At 37.2% G+C, this 22,872-nt stretch overlaps 1 protein-coding gene across 3 annotated transcripts in view; it reads left to right on the top strand.

Moving 5' to 3' along the window:
* The window catches only part of RFX3 (regulatory factor X3), a 137,251-nt gene that overhangs the window by 5,367 nt on the left and 109,012 nt on the right, over positions 1 to 22,872 (top strand). The gene's annotated exons all lie outside the window — the stretch shown is intronic.

Here is a 22,872-nt window from a genome sequence, read left to right as displayed (position 1 = left end):
AAAACAAAATAAAAAAACCCCAGTATGAAAGTAGTATCTCTACATATTTATGGGTACCACTATGTTTCATTTCCAAAATTTCTCTATGGATATATGAACCCAACAGATGAGAATTTCATTGTTGTAACTTTTGTAGTTTAATACCTATTGTTTTTCCACACACTAAGATTAATAAGGCAATGCTTTTGAGTATGTGTGACTAGGTAACGTTGTCTAGTTCAGTGTAGTTTCCCTTTAGAAGCATGTGAAAAGGTACAGGCTGGAGCTGTGATAGTACACCTTAAATTGCTTGGTTTTGCACACTACCTTTAGTTGTTTTGCCTGATCCATAATGGTAAGTTGTTTGCCTTTGGTCCCCTAACTTCATATTTAGTGGCCCAAAATCAAGAGGTGGTGGATGGACTATATTCTAAGTTGTGTTTAATAAAGGAATTTCCTGTTCTACAATATAAATTTAATGATGCTTGGACGTTTAAATTCTAGCAATTCAAACTTCCTCTGTAAATTGCCAACTTACTTCTAGTCTGTTTTACTTGATTAAAATCTTACGTGACTTCTATAACCATGCTATGGGAATGCAGAAGATTGTGTATTAACCAATAAATTTGAGTGTACGTGTAACATTTGTGACTTTCATTCATTCATTAATGAGAGGTAAAAATAGTGCTAGCTATTTCTAAAGGTCATTTCATCCACCCATGGACCCGGTACATTGAGCATATCTCAGCTTCTTAGACCTTCTCAGGGTAAACAATTTCTTTAGTTGTTTCACTTTCTTCTTATTGAAGTCTTATTTCAAATAAATTTATAAGGTCTTTAAGGCAAGAACCATGTCTTGAGATTTTGTTCAGGCTTTGGATGCTGCCACTACAACCAATGACTCAAAGCCACGATTACAGTTTATCTGCCAAGTAAATGGCTTCTCTCTTCTGTTTTATTACCTCATAATAATTAATTGAACTGTGTTATCTCTTACATACCACCTCAGGGATGTTTTCTAAACAATTAAACTCAATGTAGTTAAATCATGCAACATTGCCGAGTAGAAATAGAAACAAGCAAATCTGTTAGGAGGTGCAGTATGTCACTTTGCAGGTGCCATTGAGTCAGTTTATTCTACTTTGGCTAATGGGCCCTGAAGCCATCCACGCGAGGGTGTTGAGAGAGCTTGCTGACATCATCACAAGGCCGCTCTCCATAATCTTTGAGAACGGGGGATGTCCCAGAGGACTGGAGGAAGGCAAATGTTATCCCTATCTACAAGAAGGGCTCGAGAGAGGATCCGGGTAACTGTAGGCCCATCAGCCTTACTTCAATCCCTGGGAAAGCTATGGAACGAATCCTCCTGGGGGCCATCACAAGTCAATTGAAGCAGGTGACTGGGAAAAGCCAACATGGCTTCACTAAGGGCAGATCGTGCTTGACAAACCTGGTGGCCTTCTGTGACAAAGTGGCTTGCCTGCTTGACATGGAACGGGCAGTGGACATTGCCTACTTGGACTTCTCCAAGGCCTTTGATATGGTCCCCCACAGCCTCCTCCTGGAGAAATTGGTGTGTTATGGCCTAGACAAGTGGTCTGTGCAGCGGGTGGGGAACTGGCTGACAGGCCGCGCCCAAAGGCTGACGGTAAATAGCTCTTTTTCAAAGCGGCAACCTGTCAGTAGTGGAGTCCCCCAGGGATCGATATTGGGCCCAATGTTATTCAACATCTTTATAAGTGATCTGGATAACGGCATCGAGTGTAGCCTGATGAAGTTTGCAGATGACACCAAATTGCACAGGGAAATAGACACTGCAGAAGGGAGAGCTGCTTTGCAGGAAGATGTGGATAGACTGGAAGAGTGGGCCAGCAAGAACCTTCTGAAGTTCAACAAGGAGATGTGTAAGGTCATACACCTGGAAAAACATAATCTGGGAGTGCAGCACAGACTGGGATGCACCTGGCTGGAGAGCAGCTCTGTGGAAAGGGACCTGGGGGTCCTGGTGGTCAGGAAGCTCAACATGAGCGAACAGTGTGCTGCTGCAGCCAAGAAGGCCAACGGGGTGCTGGGTTGCATCAAAAAGGGCATCGCCAGCAGAGAGAAAGAAGTCATCATCCCACTCTACTGAGTGCTTGTCAGGCCACACTTGGAGTACTGTGTACAGTTCTGGTCCCTGCTCTACAAAAAGGATGTGGACAGGCTGGAAGGGGTCCAGAGAAGGGCCACCAAGACGATCAAAGGATTGGGAAGCCTGTCATATGAGGATAGGCTGGGAGAACTGGGTTTGTTCAGCCTTGAGAAAAGGAGGCTCCAAGGGGATCTCATCACCATGTACCAGTACTTAAGGGGTAGCTACAAAGAAGATGGAGACTCCCTTTTTACACGGAGCCAAATGGAGAGGACAAGGGGGAATGGGCAAAGGTTGCTCTTGGGGAGATTCTGATTGGACACGAGAGGAAAATTTTTCACAGTGAGGACAGTCAATGATTGGAATAATCTCCCCAGGGAAGTGGTTGACTCGGCCACGTTGGACACCTTTAAGAGTCGTCTGGACAGGGTGCTGGGCCATCTTGCCTAGCCCGTGCTCTTCCTAGAAAGGTTGAACTAGATGATCCCTGGGGTCCCTTCCAACCTGTGATTCTGTGATTCTGTGATTCTTCTTTTATTGTGTTGTTAAGTATACTTCCCTTAAAAAGAATTTGAAAAGTGTAATAGGATTCTGAGCCAGAACTACTTACAACACAATTACTCTGGTTATAGATAGCTATTATGCTCCTGAGGAGCTAAATTTCAAAAATACATTTTTACCTCCAATGAGCTAGTTCATGTCTGCTGAATTTTCAGGTGATGCATTGTATATTGTACTTTCCCTTGCACAGTGTACCTAAATCCTGGGTGGGGGGCAGGGGTAGAAGGGAGAGCAGACTTGCTTACGTAGCTTCCTTAATCTGACAATGATATTGGATGTTTGTAGGCTACCTGAAGGGTTTGCTTGCTGGTGGGTTACATGACCAGGATTGTGAATTTGAGCAAACGTCTTTCAGTGTGACCTGTTGCACATTATCCACAAAGCATTTACAAAAGTTGCTATTGGTCTGTGAAGCCTCATCTAAACAAAATGAGATAACATCACCTGAGTTTTCTCTTCCTTATCTCTTGGTAGCAAACAGCTGTGAGTACAGTTTGATAGTGCAAGTCTTAGATGAGTTGAACTATATAAAGTAACTAAGGAGGACTAATATTCATTGTAGGTAGGTGAAAGCAAAAATAACAAAATAAATTGTAGTTCTCATGCCATTGGAAGGAGAGGTGAATGTCAGTATTTCTGTCTTATGTTAAATGTCTCATAAATGTGAAGATTCACCCTCTATTTAACTACTGCAAAAGGTTTTCATGATTCTCCATCTAGAGCCCTGCTTTTTTTTCAATAAGATGCGTGCTGTATTCTTACCTCTCCATTGTTCTGTAGCTTGACATAAGCAGGAGAGACAACAGAGTTACAGTTTAGTGAAGGAAGAATGTTTCCTACTCCACATTCTTGTTGATGAGATGTGTGTTGGAGTCCTTCCATTAGGAAGGACATGTGCCTGTACACAAAGCAGTGTTAATTTGTATTTCTAGTTAAGTTAAATCTAAAATAATTTAATGATCAGATCATACACGTTTTACAGTTAGTTAAGTTATAGAAAGTTAATGTTTAACTAAATCTCTATAACTCTACAGACTGTTACACCCATTTATGAAATTAATATATGGTTTATGAAAACTAGATTACTTCTGCAGAAACATCTGGCTGTATTCAAAGTTACATTAACCTTGGCTAGTGAGGAGCAGTTGAACTACCTGCATATTAGCTGACTTACCAAATTAACTGTTTGCCATGAGGTGAAATTGACATGCTAGTTTGTTGAGCATGTTGTACCTGAAGTCATGTCAAGGTGTGGGTTTCTGTTTAGTATTTAGTTCTCTCCTATTTTATTTGGTCCATGTTAAACCACTGCACCTGAGTTGTAACTTGCAGAAGGGTTGATAATTAATTTTCCATATTAATTTTATTGTTTTCTTTCAGATTTAGTAAATGGGAAAATGTAGAATCCAGTAAGTTTTTGACTCCTCAGAGTTAATTCTGTGTAACAGTAGTAGCAATTCCCTATAACTTAAAGGAATATTATTCTTTGGGCTTTCTGAAAGGTGTGAAAGCTGTTCTGTGAGCTTATACCATCCTCATGATTGTTTTAGGGAGTAAAACATGCTTAGCTTTAGAATGGAGGTATGTAGCACAGAAACAAGGCTCCATTCCTTTATTGTGTGGAAATCCTGTTGTGCTCAGATTCTGCGGTTCGAAGTGAGGCAAGTGTGAATGAGCTAAGATGAAAGCATAACTCTTCCTGATATTGTCTCTTTCCAGCTTTCTGGGTGCTTTGAAGGTTGACTGAACCAGACCAGGTGACTGAAGGTTGTCTAGAATTGCACTGTTTTTCTCCTTTGTACTGTAAGGAGCATAGTCCTGACAGGGCATTTCAAGGAATGATAGTGGGCAGGTAGATTTGTAAAGGTTTTGGTGTATTGGGTCTGTAGTTATGTGGAGATGAGAGGGACTTTTCAAACCTCAGGCTGGTTGAAAGAATGCCAGTTTTGTGACTGAAGTACATTTCACTAGCAAACTTACACCAAAACAAGGGAAGGTTTATTTGCAAAGAGTGAGAATTAGAGTTGGTCCTACAAAGCAATAGCATAATTTATCATGCAAGTAGTGATTCTGGTTTATGGAACAGAGCTTCTCCTAGTACTTTAAAAGTTGTGTTTTTATGCTGGTTCATTTACAGCTGTTTTGTGTGGTTTTTTAAAATGATGTTTCAAGCCATCCAGATGGTCAGTGGCCAAATGGTATAGCCTTATGAATTTGTGCGGTCTGGGATATTCAGATTCCAGTTACCATATCAATAGTTGTTTGGGGAGGTCTTACTAATATTTAAAGTTGAGATACTCAAATTACCTGCCATGATCCTGATACAAGCCACTGAGTCAAGTTTCCTGTCTTTAACAGAGCTTCAAGGTGTTTGGTGTCTTCACAGCTTGCTCTTACTTCAGTATATATTTCTCCTGATTGAATTCTGAAAAAACTGACATTTCTTGGCTTAAGGGAAGAGCTAGACACAGGATTATGACTTGAGTGCAGCGACCAACTTTTATGACCTACTGAAGATATATTATTCTTGTGGCCTTAAGTCACAAGTTGTGTATCACAAACATACTTCAGGCAACTTAGGTGAAGGGGAGTTTTAAGATCCCTTTGCATGTCGAAGAATGTCTTTTAAGGGTTCCAGCTGCTTGATTTCAGGATTACATACTAGGTTATATGGTTGGGACCTGGAACAACTTGGTGCTGTAAATCTCAGCAGCTCTTAGTGGCTTGTGTCCTGAGCACAGTCATAAGTTTGGGATACTCAAAAATTCTTTGTGTCAGCATGGTTGTGTTGGTTACATGTTACAATCCAAGAATGGTAACTTCAGACACAGCTGAATTTCTTGAAAGCTCAACATGGGCAGGCTGACTATCTGTACCCTACTGAGACAAGGTTAAGCTGGAGCCAGCAGTTCATTTTTTTTCCTGTACTGAAAATAACTAATGTTTTAATAAAGTATAAGATTTACTTCCTACATTTTATAACATGGGGAAAGGCATAATATCCAAGGCAGAAAACCAGATGTATTTGGCAGATAGGAAATTGGAAATTATGTTTTGGTCATCTATGATAAAGGAACGTGTGTGTGTGGAGGAAGTTCTGATCAGAAATGCTGAAGTACTTGTTCTGAAGTGTGTTGTATAGGAAGGGCAACATAGCAGCGTTTGGCCATTAAAAATGGCTTGAAGATGTAATTGGGTGCTAATAGTGGGGACAGAGTCCCTGGGAAGCAGGGCTGTGGAGGAGGCCCTGGGGTCCCTGGTTGGCAGCGGAACATGAGCCAGCAGTGCCCCTTAGTAGTAAAAAAGATCAATAGTATCTCTTGGGCTGTATGAGCAAGGGTTTAGGCAGGAATTTGAGGAAAGTGATTATTCCACCCCTCTCCGCACTAATTAGGCAACATCTACATGTGTCCCCTATCATTATGGTCATCGCCCATTATGGGAAAGACATTGGTAAACTGGAGTAAGTTTAGCAGCAGGCCACTAAGACAGTCAGGAGCTGAAGCACACATGTTTATGAGGAGACACAGGGACCTGGGCTTCTCAAGGATGGAGAAGAGATAGTTTCAGGGATCCTAATAGCAGCCTTCCCTAATACCTACAAGAGGTCACTGAGAAGATGGAGCCAGGCAGTTGGCTGGTTTGAAGAAAACAAACTTCCACAGCAGTGCATGGTGGAAGGATGAGAGACAATGTTCGTAAGCTGAAATGAGAGGTTTAGACTGGAGATAAGGAAAATCTTTTGAGCACAGCCCAGCAACACAGCTGGGGCCAAACAAGATTTTGCCACCTCTGTCCTTGGTGATTTTCAAGCCCTGACTGGACCAAGACCTGAGGAGCTGGTCTGATGCCAAGTCTGAGCCTCCTCTGGGAAGGAAGTTGGACTTGAGAGCTCCTGAAATCCCTGGCAGCCTGAACTATACTATGGTTTTACTTGTGACTCTTGCTCTACAGCAGAAGTTCCTGGACTGTGATCTAGTTAGTCTTCTTTTTCTTGTTGGCCAGTTCCATTTCTTAGGACTAAAATTGAATTTTCACCTCTGGAGGTAGAAGAGAAGGGATAGTGTCTAGAGCTAAAATCACAAAGTAGTTGTTTTGAGATATATTACAAAGGCATAGTTTGGGTGCCCGAGAAACTCTCTCCCTAAAAACACAGAACCTCTTGTATTCCTTTTTCTTCCATCACTTTATTCTCTGGGTTTCACAAACTGGATAGGCTGGATTCTGTGCATTTATTTATAAAATATTTTACAATGAAACCTTGAGAATTTTCACTGGAGCCCTGCAGAGGCAAAAATAACAGCAATTGAGAAGACTGGAATAGAAGGAAAACAAATTTGTTAGGTCTCTTCAGGTGAAGGCAACTATGAACAAAGGGATTTAAAAAAGAAGAAGGAAAGATCTTAGTTGAATAGATGGCAAAACTAAACCCCTGTTGTTGATTTCTGTGGTCTTTTATTTGTGTGTATTTATGAGGGTCTTAATTTGCAGTTCTTAATTCTTTTGTTGCAGCGAAAAAGGAAAAGAGGAAAACCAGCAAACTTCAAATTGTTATTGGAAATTATTTACAATTTTAAAATAAATTCCTTGCTTTGGTGAGATCAGTTCAGGGGCATTGATGAAACATTCTATATTTGGCTAACTGCCTGGTGATTTCTAAGTGGAATTCAACAAATATAATAGCCAGGAATCTGAAAAGGTGGGGTTTTTTTTTGGGTTGTGTGTTGGTTCTTTTTTTGGTTTTGTGTGTGTGTGATGGTATCTAAAATATTTTCCTGTAGCTCACCTGTATTCCTGTTAATTTCAATAAGAACTGGAGTGTGTCCAAAAAAAGCATTTGGGAAGTGAGGATGATCACTTCTGACTGTCTGTAAAGATGTATTTGTTCAGAGAAAATGTTTGTTTTATCATTTAGCTGCAAATATAAAAAGAATAGCAGTGATGGGGATGAAGAGCAATGGCCTAAGGAAGTTTGTATGGCAGTAAGTACTACTGGTGGAATCAGAAAAATAGTTTCAAAATCAATGCTTCTGTTGATTGAAGGGGCTCTGTTTGGGATTTTTGTGTTTGTTCTGGCTGGGGTTTGATCATTGTGTGACATTCACATGCTGAAGTTCATAGCAAAATTAATGTATCTCTTACTCTTGTTCAACACTGCTTAAGGGATAAGCAAAGACATATGTACATATTACTAATTGTGATAAATATAGTCTTGGTAATCAAGGCAATATTGGAAAGTAATCCCTTTATTTAAATGCAGATGTTTCATTGTTAGCTGAATGAAATTCATTGCTTACAGCATAAACATGCAAATAGATTATTCAGAACCTCCATTTTTATTTTATTCAGAAGCTGTTAATCTTAGCTCGCTCAAATTTGAGAGTTTTGGTGGAAGAGGAACATAAGATTTCCATAAAGTGTTTGCAATGCATTTTTTCCTGGCAGAAATACTTTTTCCGGTTGAACTGAATAACTGCGTGCACAGTGAAACTTGAAATGTCCTAGAAGATCTAACATAGTCATAACATAGTCAGTACTTTTTTCAAGTACCTGTGTTCTACTGTGCTTGTCTAAGAACGTTCCTGTCAAGTAAGGTTACATGTCTGATTTTTACAAGTCAGTGATCAAAATGAACACTAAGAAAATTAAAGTGATATAAATCTTGCTAAGCAAAATGAAGAGCTTCAATAAGAAAAACAAATTGAATAGTCTTTAGCTTATCAAAAGTTATATAAGTAGTATTCAGTCTTGGTGTTACACGTGTCCTAGTTTAGATTTTTATGTTCCCATACTATAAATGAGATAGCTAATGGCATCTATTTGATAATGTTATTTTACTGTTACTTGGCAATTATGAAAAATATTTTTTATTATTATAAATTACATTAAACCATGAAGAACCATGGAAAAATGGAATGATGTGTTACATAGTCTTATGTTTTTATTTTAAGACTTAGAAGTCAAAATAAGTTTCTGCTGTTCATGACATATACCTTTAAGAAGTATTGTCACTGAATATTCTTTACATTTGAATTGTCTTCTGATTCTGTATGTGCAGTAGGATGGAGCCTAATAAAACAATCTTACTAAACAATTTTAAAAATCAATTAACATTACCTTCCATTAAACCACCTTTTGAAAGTAATAGTATTTACATGACCTGAGCATCAAGCTTTTTGTGAGATAATATGAAAATTTCTGTTAGAAATGTAACCTTAGAAGCCAGAAAACAAACAAACATGTTTTCGATCCAGTTGTGCAATTTCAATATTCCATTTTTATTGGAAATAAAATCACTGCAAACATAGAGATTTGTTAACTATTTGCTATTGTACAGTACTAGCTTAGTTAATGACATTCTTTTCTTTTTTAATTAATGGATTTCCCCTAATTTTGCTGCTTCTTTTTTGTGTGCCAGTATGTTGTTCAGTGTTCATTACATCATTCAGGTTTTACACTGTAGTTCCTGTTTTTTCTATCTCAGTGGCTTTTCTTTTGAGGGGGAAAAGAGCTGTACTAGATAACCCTTGCTAATAAGAACCATTACGCATGTTTTTTCCACAATTCCATGTTTTCACACGCTTTCTAGGGTCGGTCTTGGCTAAGAGCTTAGAGAACTGTTTCTCTGAGAGAAGCGCAGTGGTAAGTAAGGACAATTCAATAATTTTAGGATATTGTTTATAAATATATACCTGTAATCCAAAAACAAACTTTGAAGTGGTTGGTTTTAAGTCACACATGGAACAGAAATAAAAATACTGATATCTCTCTAGGAAAAATAAGCTGAGACTTGTTAATATCACTATATTTTAAGGTGCTGAGTACTGTTACGTTGGAAAAGCAAAACAGAACTCACTGTTTGGAACTGAGTGTCTCTTACTGTACCGTATGGGAGTTTATTCGCATGTTTGGCTTATGGAGGGCTTTGGCTTATTTTTATGTGCATGATTTTTTGTTTATTTTTACATTAAAAATATTTAATAATTTTGTGAGACACCAGAATCAAGCTTTATTTTTGAAACATTTATGGTAATAACAGTGTCTTGTGAGTAAATATGTGCTTGTGAAAGCTAACGTATCAGGAAAAGTCACTTGAGAAAGCAAACAAGGTTAAAATGAATATCTTAATGGTGCCCAGTGTGATATTGAATTTCAAGCATGTTTGGTAAAATAATATTCTTAAAGTGAGAGTACTTCTTTGTCATTGCTTCCAACTTAATACATTTCTTGTGTATTTCCTATAGAATTAGAGTTTCTGGTTTTGCTCTTAACTTGACTATCTGTTTCTTAAAAACAAACAAACAAAAAACCCCTCATGATAAACACAGTGACATATTAATCACCTCATACAACTATACTCAGATGGCAAAGGACGTGGATACTTTTATCATCAGTTACCATCTGTCTTTGTTTTTTTCCATATTCTTTTACCAAAGCAGAATGAGATTGTTTGATTTCCTTTTGAGCTGCCTTCAATACAGTATTAGGAAAATGATAATTTAATTTTACAATTACAGTACTTTAAATATATGGATACAAAGCAAAGTGGTAGATTTTTTTAGGAGATACTTAAAATTCAGGTGATGGGCAGGGTGAGGGATATCTTTAGGACACAAAGCAGTATTTTAAAATAAGGTAGCTTTTTCTAAATGTGGAGCCTACTCTGTAATTTCTTCTCTGAATGCTTGTTTGAAAGTTTTGTTTGTATATATACTTAAATATTGCTTGCTTGCTTTCTTTTACTTTTTTTCTTTTTTTCCTAGACATGAAATTAAGGTGTACACCACTCTTGAAATCTTCCTTTGTGTCAACATTTTTTTCTTCCTTTGGAGTTTATGATTTAGGGGTTTTTTTTGCTGCCTTACTAGATTATCATTGATGGCACTGATATCTGTTTATGTATATTTTGCAATTACAATTATATTTCCCATATTTTTTTGCACTTATTTTTATTTATTAAGCTCTGCAGTTCAGTATCCACTGTTTTTTCCTGTTCCTTGTTGTATGCCATGCTTGCACATGGTTTAATATTTAACAGTGTACCTGAGATAGTGGGGTGTGACAAGGCTGCTAAGCATCACACATTGCTGGCATATATCTGGCTGGGTTGTAGGGATAGCCTAAAGCTACTGATCTCTGCTTCCAGGGACTCCATGATTCATTCTTTGCCAGCAGCCACTTTGCTTTCTTGCTAATCTCTAGCTTTCTCTCAGGGTGCTTTAGCCTGCTTCATGTCAATGTACAAAATATTGACACTTAAAAAACATATTCTGAGGAACGTTCTTGTAGCCAATTTTATATAAATGGAAAGAATTGGAAAGAATATCTTGAAGTTTGGAATCTGATTCTTTCACCAGCAATCTGAGAATAGGTAAATCTCCAAACTTTGGGGAAAAAATCATATTGAGGAGTGGGAAGTATTCAGTTGTTTAGGGTGGGGTGGTGGTGTTTGGTTGTGTGGTGGTGGGTTGGTTTTTTTTTTTTTGGTTGTTTTTTTTTTTTTTTTTTTAAATCACTTTGAACTTATGAAAGTGGGCTCACTTGACACATGCTAAGATTTTCTGCAGAGTCTATTGAAACCTGCCACCTTTGTGGAATGACAATGCCAAGTTCCCACACCTGGTAGGGCTGACCAAGGAGCTGCTGTTGCTGCTTGCTTGCTTGGGTTTGTCAGAATCTGTCCTGGAAAACATATGTACAATCCTCCAAGGCAACTTTTGAACAATTTGTGTTGCTAATCCAAAGGTATCATTGTTTATTATTTTCTTTACAGTAATAATTTTCTATACTCTTCCACACATAGTGTTTTCCTTGTCAAAGTTTTGTACAGTTCATCCACAGTAGTTTTAAAATATTTAAGTCTAACCATACTGATGAGCTTTAAGGTACTAGCTTGGTGTTGCTTAGTTCAGGAAAATCTGAGCTTTTGTATTTGAAGTGTTCCGATTGGGTAATTCTGTTTCAGTTTGGAATTCTTTTATAATGGGATCAGAAGTTGTGTGTTCAGAGATCCAGGTTTCTTTAAAAGCTGTTCCGGATTCTCTCAATCATTTATATTCATATAGTCATATACATATTCATTCTTTTCAGTAGTGCCCAATAGCAGGACAAGGGGCAATGGGCACAAGTTGAACCACAGGAAGTTCCACCTGAATAAGAGGAAAAACTTCTTTACTGTGCGGGTGACAGAGCAGTGGCACAGGCTGCCCAGGGAGGCTGTGGAGTCTCCTTCCCTGGAGACATTCAAAACCCACCTGGACGCATTCCTGTGCCCCTGCTCTGGGTGTCCCTGCTCAAGCAGGGGGGGTTGGACAAGATGATCTCCAGAGGTCCCTTCCAATCCCTACCGTTCTGAGATTCTGTGATTCATAATCCTTTATATCCTTTATATGTGATAGATGAAAACATAGATTAAAATTTTTAAGTGCGTTATCCATACACAGAGGTATAAAGATTTTGTAATCTACAATAATTTTCATTTCATGTCGCAGTATGTTATTTTGATAACATTATTATGTTGATAATTTAGTCTACGACTTCCATTACTGTAATGACAAATTCAAGTTTTCACTGGAACTATAACAAATTAAAATTTCTTTCTTATTGATGGTTTATAGAATATACAAGTCTTATTCAAGGCCCTCCTTTTATGTTTGGAGATGTAAAATGGACACCGTCTACTTTCATGGAATTGGTTATAATATTGAAAAACCTTTGTAATTTAAATTTTGCCAAAACTTAATAATTTTGCCAGAATACATTATATTTAGAGCCCTACGTATATACAGAGTAAATAGGGCATAATTTTTATTTCACTGTGGTCACTGTTCCTGTAGCACTTGGTCTTATGTCCTCTTAAGTCTGTTATTTCTGAATAAGGACTTTTTTGCTCTCATGGCCCTGAAAATTTAATACCTATTGTAAAATGGTAAGTGATGTGATTGCGCATAATAATGCAGTTTTGATAAATGAAGCTATTGAGAATGTATTACATCTCAGTAAGAATTATCAACAATTTACTGAAACATATCTAGTCTTATTTTTAAGTGAAATAGTTTTATTAGTATAAATTTTGTACATATCTGACCTTTTTGTATGGGCATTGTATTCTCTGTATTAGGGATAATGAAACTTTTGTCTTTTGTTTTTTTTCTTGTGTACACTGCACTGATTTTACAGTCATTCTGAGGATATATGGACATCATCTTTAAAAGTGTTTTTGCTTCTTTTTAGCTTTAAAGCAGGAAAGGTGAGATTTTCACAAAGCTGAGAACCATTAATTTATATGCATTAATTCCAACTAGCTTCCCTGCTTTTCACTACTAGCTTTCACCTGATTCTCAGCTAATGGATGCTCCTCTACATATACTTTACATCTCTTCTCCTGATCACTCTCTTGTGTGCTTGGCCTTTTACAATTACTCATCCTGCCTTCGCTCTTTTCTTTGTCTTCCACTTCTCCTTCATGCTGCTTCTGTATTAGCTGTGGGATTGTTGGGGATATTTCTCAATCTTTAGGGCTATTTGTAGGAAAGCAGTTTGGGAGAAAATCATAGCTTCAGTTAGTGGCATGTTTACTGATCTTAGGGTATGGCGTCAGTAGTCTGTATGTGGAAGATGATTATGTGAGCAATTTGTGCATTGTTAAACAGTATCTCCAGAGAAATTTAGCAGTTTAGCTGTCACAGCTAAAAGCCTGATATTGCCGGTTTCTGGTAGTGAAGTTTCATGGCTATGCCACATTTAAATTACTATAGGAATTTTTACATTTAGTAAAACTTAGCACTGAAGTGGCTGAGTTTTAAGTATCATAAAATATGTATGTGTTTAAATATATACAGGCAGATAACTTTTGTTTTCTCATACCTTATTCAGCATTGCTGAGAACTTTAATCTTCTGAAACTACTTAGGGGTGAGAGGAACTAAGTATGAATTTTTTTTTAAAGATACAATGAAATTGAAACAAGGGTAGAATGGAAAATGTTCAAAAACTGAAGTATACATGCCACTTAGTTTGGATCACTGGATGTATGTATGTTTTATATGCATGAAGTAGCTGTCTGTACGTATAGATATGTGTATATATATTTGCACATACAGTATATGTATATGCTGAGTGACAGCATGTATGTTTATATCTCCTGTTTATGTATATAGAGAATATGTAGAACGAAATGTAGTCCATCTACATGAAGTGATTTGATGTCTAGAAGAAACTAGTGGGAAAGACTTTCTGCAGGATCCTTCCCCCATGCACTGTTTCTGACAGCTGAAACAACCTTTCTAAGCACCTTAAATAATCCAGGTTTTTTTGCTTGTAGCAGTGGCCACATCATTAAGTATTTTTCTTCTGAATAGGAAACATAGGGGAGCAGTTGTGTGTGCATTTTCTCTGGTATAATTGTGGTGGTAGTGAATTATATCCTAAGAATATAGGGATTCTAGAGTTACGGGAGACAACGTTAACTTCTTCAGTCAGCTTGGTAATGTGGAATTGTCTCTTAGACCTAATTTGCTACTTAGAATCATAGAATCATTGAGGTTGGAAAAGACTGTTAAGATCATGGAGTCCAACCGCTAACGTATCACTGCCAAGTCCACCACTAAACTATATCCTCAAGCACCATGTCTACCCTTCTTTTAAATACCTCCAGGGGTAGAGACTCCACCATCTCCCTGGGCAGCCTGTTCCAATGCCTGACAACCCTTTCAGTGAAGAAATTTTTCCTAGAACATTCAGGTTGCACAGTGTCCTTGAATGGCCAGTCCTACAGGTGAAATATCTTCTATAATAAAGGATGGAGGAATGCTAGGCTAGGCCTTAAGCTCATTATGGCCAGATTCTGGTCAAATTTCTTTTATTGAGCTGTCAGTGAAGACAACCAGTGTGTCTCACCAGTTTTAATAAATCAAGGCCCTATTCGCTTTTGTGTAAATGAAAGCTTAATGTCTGCAAGCTTAATTTGCTTCAGTGACATTGAAGGGGATGTCATACTTATGAAAAGTCATTTAAGGAAAAACGGTAGATGGACATAGCTTTGGGTCTCTGCTCTCTTTGTCAAATTCCTTCCTGTTTCTAATAAATCCATGGGCAACACAGAAGCACTTAACAAGCTCTAACAAAATGTTGACTCTAAAACTTAGTTCAGGTAGTCAATAGCTAGTTTTTAGTTAGTAAACTAGTAAAAGGCGTAGTATAATAAAACTACAATAGGTAGTTTTACAGCATAACGTGCTTAGATTTTTCCAGCTATATCTCTGTTGATGTTTTCCAAGCCGCCTGTCATATTTGAGGCCACAGCCACTAGGGTGACTTAACATTACAGTGATCTTTTAATTACAAAATTGTAAAAAGTAAACTAGCAATGGTGGTCATATTTAGTAAGTCTCTAGTTTTATGGTTTTGGCTGTAGAAATTGATGGAACGTGCTTGATTGTGGTATTTGGTTGTAGGCTCTATTAGACTAGTGACTGTCATCTTTACTAGGCTAAATCCCCCAAGTATAGAGGATAAGACAACTTCTTTGTGGTATGAGTCTTATCCTAACGTAGGTGAGAAGTCTGGCTTTGCTTTAGAAAAAGATTCTGCAAGCTTACAAATTCTGGAGTGGAAGCAAAGTTCTAGTTAGAAGAGTTTGTATTCGTGAGTGCATTCTGATGATGTTTGCTGTCTTACCCCCAACCCTCTTGAGATTTTTGTTTTCGTAACAGTCTCCATATACATTACTGTTTTCAAGGTTCCTCTAGATAACATCAGCCACTAAGTAATATAAAGCATTATAGGAAGGACAAACCCTAGCATTTCCTCATCTGACTTCTGGAATCCATTTTGTGGTGCTGGCTGTTAGGGCTATTGTACAGACAATTAATCTTAGCATTTCTAGTATCTTTTGGGATGGTGTGTTTCTGATATGGCTGTACATCTTATTCAAAAGACGGATAGGAATTTCAGAAAAACAGATACCAACAAAATAATTACTTTGGGAAGGTAAGCGAAAATGTGTACTACCGCTGAGGAAAAGGCAGTTACAACTCCTTTTATGCTTTCAGCATCCTGTTGAATCAGTCAGTGAACACTCACAACCTGTGCTAGTGTATTGGTGTGTGGGTCCATTTAAAGGACCAAGCTGGAGGAAATGTGGCTTTCTTAATTCTGGTGCTGTAGAACAACTTGTTTTTTGGTGCAGGCTGGAACAGCCTCAGATTATTAGAAAGTGCGGAGAAAAGCCACAATATTTGGCTCATCTGCATGCAGTTTCTTAGCCATTCTCCAGCAGATTTGCGAAAATATTGCTGAAAGAAATGAATCTGCAGAGATGTACACAGATGTCTAATTTGGCTTGCATAATCTGTAAAGGTGACAAAGACGCACAAAGGCAGAACTCAGTTTAACTGCGAAGTCTTAAAATCAACTTAGGCCTCTGTTGCACAGTTTTTGCTATGGAAAATAAATACTAAGTATTATTCTGCCATTTTAAAGTTATTTTTAGGGCTTTTTTGGTTTTTTTGGTCCTGCTTTATGATCCAGTGTATGAAACTTAATGTACTGTTCTGTCAAAGTTTATAATATATCTGTGCAAAGCATATTGTGCAGCTCCATTATACTAGCTGTTGAAAGTTAAACTTTGAAAGGTTTTGAAGTTTATGGATTTTATCTTTCCAAACTTGAATGATGAATTAGAGGAAATATCGCTGTTTACTTTTCTGTAGCCAGCAGTAGAGATCAGATATATTGCTTTTGTGTAACTTTTCTGTTTTCATGTTTGTTTATGTTGTTCAAATCTGTCATTTAACTTTTTGTAAGGGTATGCCTGGAGTTGGGGCTTGACTGAGGGACAGCGTTAATCTATTTAAATAAATTGGTTAGAGCCATAGGAGGAGGCCTGCAGTGTTTTCAATGCTTCTCAGCCCGAAAGCGCTGCATAACCCTTTTAGGTTGCATAGCAACAGGCTCCTAGCAACATAATAGATTGAATTTCCAATAGTGACCAGCCGGATGTAATAATAAAGCAAGAGTACAAACAGTTGTCATGGTTTTCTTTTCATAATAAACTAGTCTGAATATAAGGATATTCTGTTTCTCAAAGTGGCGAACCTTTCATTGCAAAGTTGCGGTACCGAAACCCTGACAAAATTGCTTAGAATAAGTGACTTTGAAGTCTAGTAGTTTGAAACATAGGAGAAAACAAAGAAACATTGAATGAGTTATCAAGGAAAGAGGGTATCTAATATGCATTTTAAATGGCTTGTAAATCTCAATTCTTTTATAAATTGACCTGTACTGGAACTTCATAGAAGTCCCTAGCTGTACAGGTAGATTCATATTAGGGGAGGAATATGGTCAGTCACACTTGAATTAATGAGGTTGAAAAGAGACTGACTGAAAGGCTTTATTCTGTAATTGCCTACTATTTGGATTCACAGTGTCTCTCTTTGGAGCATATGGCATCAGCCACAGCTGGAGAGTGGTTGCTAGTCATAGTCAGGCTTTTCTGAAGTTAGTATTTGCTCTGTTATCTTCTCTTGATTCAGCTATCAGATAGTACATGGCAGTTCTCATTTTTGGACACATATGTTTATATAAAAATCCATATACAAAGATCTGGTTTTGTAAGATGCACAAGAAAATAGGTTATTTTAAGTCCTTAGAATTCTACCATGTTATTTAGAAAAGTTTGGAAATATCTTTTGAATATTCTGTAAAAAGGGGTTGTGAATAAAAGTGAGTAACCGCCAGGCAAGTTTCTTTTATGTCATACCCATGTCTCAGTATTTCATGTTTTCAAGAACTTATGTGTGAAAGGTAGAAATACATTTTCTATCCCCCTCAAGGGTAAACAGGTGATTTGTGATGAGAGATAGAAATCATCTCACAAAATAGTAATAGATGTCATTCTGGATGATTGCATTTGAATTTAATGTTTTGACCTGGCTAACTGAGCTGAGGACTGAAACACTGGTTGTTGAGTAAAGATCTGCACTAGATAAACACCCATCTTCAGTTCCTGTGTCTGCTTTTGGGAATGGTGATTGAAGTGTCACTATGGTAAAGGCCAGTTACTTTAACAGAAAGCCCAGGTTAGTTATTTGTCACCTGTTATATTCCATTAAGATGGCACCATTTTTTTCTGAATAGGTGAAAGCTGTTCTAAGAGTATAAAGCTTACATCTTCAGTTACTGATAAAAGGGGCAACCTTAGGGGCTACACAGTGTAGAAGAAAATTATAAAATGTAAACAACTATGTGTTACAGACTTGAGATGTTTCAGTGAATTCCACTGTTTCAGTAGATTCATATGTTGATCAATAGTGTTTTCTTTTATCACAGGAATTTAAAAAATTGAATTCTGAACAAAGTTTTTCTTTTAAATGGGCCTCCTATGTCTGACTGTGTAGATAGTATCCTCCAGCTTAACTGTTCATCTCAGAATGTTCTTCCTCTCCGTCATTGAACACTGGAATCCTCACTGGAAAGGGTATTAGTATGGTGACAGATATTTTTGATATATTCAATGAAAGAAGGTGGCTTTATATGATTGTGTTTGAAAATTATATTGAAATGTGGCATATATAATCCAAAACTAGAAGAAATACTTTAAAAGGTAGTTTGGTTCACCTGCACAGTCTTCAGGCAAAGTGCTCAGCTGCTGCTAAGTTTCAGATATGTGAGTTCTGCTAGTTTCAATGTAAGTTAAGCGCTAGTCTGAACAACATTGTGAATTTGTATGGTATTCATAATTTAGAGTATCAACTCATTTAGACTCTGGAATTTTAAAATTTTAAAAACTGATTTAGCAGTGTGATCTAGTCTGAGTATGATATGTACTCAAAAGTGTTTCAGTAGCATTTGTGGATTGCTGACTAATTTTGTGCATTACAGAGGTAGCTGGAGAGATAGAAGAGTTTGAGAGATTTAGGAAAACTAGAGGTTTATAATTTACAAAGAGGTTAAAATATGATGTCTTGGTTTTAGCTGGGATAAAGTAAATTTTCTTCACAGGAGCTAATATGGGGCTGTGTTTTGGATTTGTGCTGGAAACAGTGTTGATAATGCAGATATGTTTTAGTTGTTTACATGTGCTAAGTAGTGCTTACACTGGTCAAGGATTTCTTCAGCTCCCTGTGCTCTGCCAGGTGCACAAGGATCTGGGAGGGGATACAGCCAGGACAACTGACCCAAACTGACCGAAGGGATACCCCATACCATATGACATCTTGGTCAGCATATAGAGCTGGGGGAAGAAGAAGGAAGGGGACAACATTCAGAGTGATGGCGTTTGTCTTCCCAAGTAACCCTTACACGTGATGGAGCCCTGCTTTCCTGGAGATGGCTGAGCACCTGCCTGCCCATGGGAAGCAGTGAATGAATTCCTTGTTTTGCTTTGCTTGTGTGTGCAGCTTTCGCTCTACCTGTTAAACTGTCTTTTTCTCAACCCATGAGTTGCCTCACTTTTACTCTTCCGATTCTCTCCCCCATCCCACCGGGGGGGAGTGAGCGAGTGGCTGTGTGGTGCTGGGTTGCTGACTGGGGCTAAACCACGACAATGATAATGAAATTTTAGCTAATAAAAAATCAGAACTCTAAAAAACCAAGGTCATACCTTTTACAGTGTTCAGATTCATAGATAGATACTTTTTAAAATGTGCTTTTACTAAGAGTTGTTTTGTATCATACAGTTGTGACATTTTCAGAGGAGGCTGAAACATGTTAACCTTACATTATAAGAACTAGTATCCAGTATTTATTATGGCAAATACGTATTCCCAAATCATGTAGATTACTTTCAGAATTTCTGTAAAGATATAATTTACTTTCCAGATCTGCAGTCATTATCTTCGTTCAACTTCCCATACCCCTTCTCCTAAAAAGCAGATTTTCTATATATTGTATCATTGCTGATCTTTATTTCTAGTTCAGATGATGTTTTGTAGAGAGTTACTTCCTAGTATTTTTCTTACTGGACAAACCAAATAACTGTATTTGCAGGTTAATGCTTTGACTGCACCCACCTAACCTGTTGGGCTGCCTTCTTCATGCTTTAAAAAAAAACAAACCCAACCAAACCACCTTCCCATTCAAAACAAAAAAGCAGAGGTTAGATTATGCACTGTGCCAAATATAATAGTAATGAGTATTTAATTGCTTCCTGTGTTTTCAGTGGAGTTCAAGTGAAAATTGCATCTGAAAGGATACTTTGCATTTCTTAGAACTTGACTGTTTTTATAAAATGTGAAATAAATAAAATTCAATATTTAAGGTAATAAGTAAAAACTGAGAGGACAGAAAAACAGTTTTGTGTAGAGTGTTGTAGCACATAACAATGGAAAATCCTGGGGACTGAAGAACAAAAAGGAAGGTAAGCAAAAGAGAAAATAAAATAGGCTTATTCCTTATTTTATTTAGGTAGTTAATTATCCATATAACAATATGTGAGTTGAGGATATTCATTTAAGTGTTTGAAAATGTAGAAAAATAGGCTGGGAGGAAGCAGACCACTAAAGTTCAAAGGACAATAGAAAACAAGAAGTTGGCAAAAAAATTTGTGTAGTCTGTTCACCTGTGCGTCTATCCCTCCAACTGAATTTCCATACAGTTTAGTGTGTTGTGGCATCGCATTATGTGCTTAGTCTTAATTTCTTTTTTAATTACTGCTGTTGATATGCAAATTTATTTCCAGAATTTTTCATTTAATATAAGCTGGTTTTATTCTCATACTGATTGAGTGTAAGAACAGTTGCACTGAGGTTGAAATAATTATCTTTTTTTATTTAATGTCGGTATGTTGAAAAGCATAGTTTGAAGTAAGCAGTCAATTCTGAAACAAACTTTTAATCTGCTTTCTGTTTAATTTTTGTAGTGCTGTCTTCCTTTTTCCATACTCTAACCATGACTAAAATAACAAATACAAACAATAATGTTAGTTTATGTAGAGTTAGTGAAATGCTGTATGAAATTGAGATGTTTAAAAATACAGGTTTGGTGGTGGTTTTGTTTTTCTTTTTGTGTGGGTTTTTTTTTTTTTTTTTAATGGGTAAAGAGTTTTAAGTACTGAACGTTTTCAGCACAAACCTATATTGGCATTAAATGTGCTTGTGTGAATGATTACGAGGTGTAATTAATTTTCTGGGACCCAGCTGCTATTTATATACTACTAAGGCATGTATGATATTCCTTTTGAATGAATTTACTAATATACAGTATTCACTGTGGGATCATATACTGTATTTATGGCACAATTATCTACCAAGAAGAGTGAAGAACGTAAATGAGCTGTTTTTCTGCTTAATTAAATACGTAAGACCCAACTTAATAGGCCTACATCACATAAACGTAGCATTTAATCAGATATAAGTACAGAATGCTGTCTGTGCATTGAAGCTATATTTGTGTATGTCACTATCTCTCTTCTTGATATGCCCTTGAAGATTTTAAAATTACTTGGAAGGGTAGGTGTAGGAAGCTACAATGCAGTATTATTGTGAATCAGCCCTGCTTTTATCTAGAGAGGACAAAGGTGTACAAAAAGAATCTTTGCTGATGACCTTTTTAAGTGGTAGGTAGAATTTTCAAGTCGGTAGATTCTTGTCTGCTAATTCGAAAATGATAAAGTTTCAGAAAATAGGCATAGCAAAATGAGTTCCCCTGTGAACCTGGGACAAGTACAGAAAGGATGCAGAATTTTCAGAACACCATTGGATACTTGTGCAACCAGGGAACTATTTGAAAAATTATTTGTGAAATTATTTTAGTTTTACTTTTTAAACTTCAAAGAAGAAAACTCCATTGAATGGGTGAATCTCTCTTGACTTAATGAAATATGAATGTTATGTGAGCACTTCTGTTTTCTCTACTAAGGGAGATGCCAGGTCATTGTTAGGTTCAAGTCCAGGACAGCACTTTCTGATTAGAAAAGTGACTTTTATTTAATTGCAAGAACGGTTAAGTATGATTGTGTGCCTGCTTTCCAATTGTCTGGAAAATAATCTTCTTAATGTTTTTAGCTTCTTAATTGCTAAGAGGTGACCACATATTTCAAAGCCAAAAAGTTTTGTTGGAGATTATGATATTCATAAAAGAAGTATAAAGAATCATCAAGTATAATGTGGGTTAATATTTAACACTGTGTATTTATAGTACCGACCTTGGAAGGAGATGTGGTAGTTTTGTATTTCACTTGTATTATCTGAAAGAGAAATAGTAATTGCAACAGTAGCCTCACAAGGATTTGGCTGTGCGCACAAGCAGAAATTAGGGTAGAGATGGACAAGAGTTCAAAGGTGTACGTGAAGATTGATGTGTACCCAAAAGTTAAAGGCTTTCCTTTGATTTCCCTTTAGTTTGAGGAACCAGTGGTCAACTTTGAGTGAGTGTTGTAAAGTTTGATTGTGAATGGTATTTATTCAGATATTAAAACGCTTGTCAAAAAGTCTTAGGTGTGTATGTTGTACTGGAAGCCAACAAAAACTTAACTGAATTCTTGACTAAGTTTCTTCTGGGCACCAAAAATTGCATGGTCCACTGTGCAATGCCTGGTTGGATAGACTAACTTCCCTGGTGTGCATTGCAGTTACAGGAAGGAGTTGTGGCTTCTGTTGGATGAATAGTCCTTGTTTAGGCCTTTGGCAGTGTAAGTCTAAAGTAGGCGAGAGCAGCTGCTTTAAAGGAGTAGTTGCCATCTTCATGCAACTGCTTCCTTGAGTTTTTGTGCTGAGGAGGGGTATCTGCATTTACTTGCACATGTGCTTGTGCTTGTTCTTTCCTGCTTTCTTCTCACTCATTCAGGTACTTTCGGCAGTGCCCGCCGATAAGGTAGTGTATGATTATTTGCTCATAATAAATTATTGTGGTTGGATTCCCTTCCCTTAAATTCTTGTGTTTTGAAAGGCATCACCGTGGGATTTCTGGAAAGTATTTATTGAGAATGTGCATGTTTTACTTTTATTACAAGGGTTTTCGGTACTGGAAAATTCTGAGGTGCCCAAGCTTTATAGATTTGCTTTGGTCTCTACCTATAATGCTGGCAACTGAGAATCTTTAGCTTCAGAGAAGGAAAATGTTAAAGACATTTGGAAGCAAAATGGCCAAAGAATACTGTAATAAATAAGATATCTAAATAACATTGCTAAATATTTCATATAGATTCACATTCATTCTTTCTTGTACTAATTGTGTTTCATTTTTAATGATATTTTTAATAGA

This window comes from Phalacrocorax carbo, chromosome Z (assembly GCF_963921805.1).
Source record: "Phalacrocorax carbo chromosome Z, bPhaCar2.1, whole genome shotgun sequence".
Lineage (NCBI taxonomy): Eukaryota > Metazoa > Chordata > Aves > Suliformes > Phalacrocoracidae > Phalacrocorax > Phalacrocorax carbo.
Note: the sequence above shows the minus strand (reverse complement) of the source record. Positions and strands in the feature narration are given on the sequence as shown.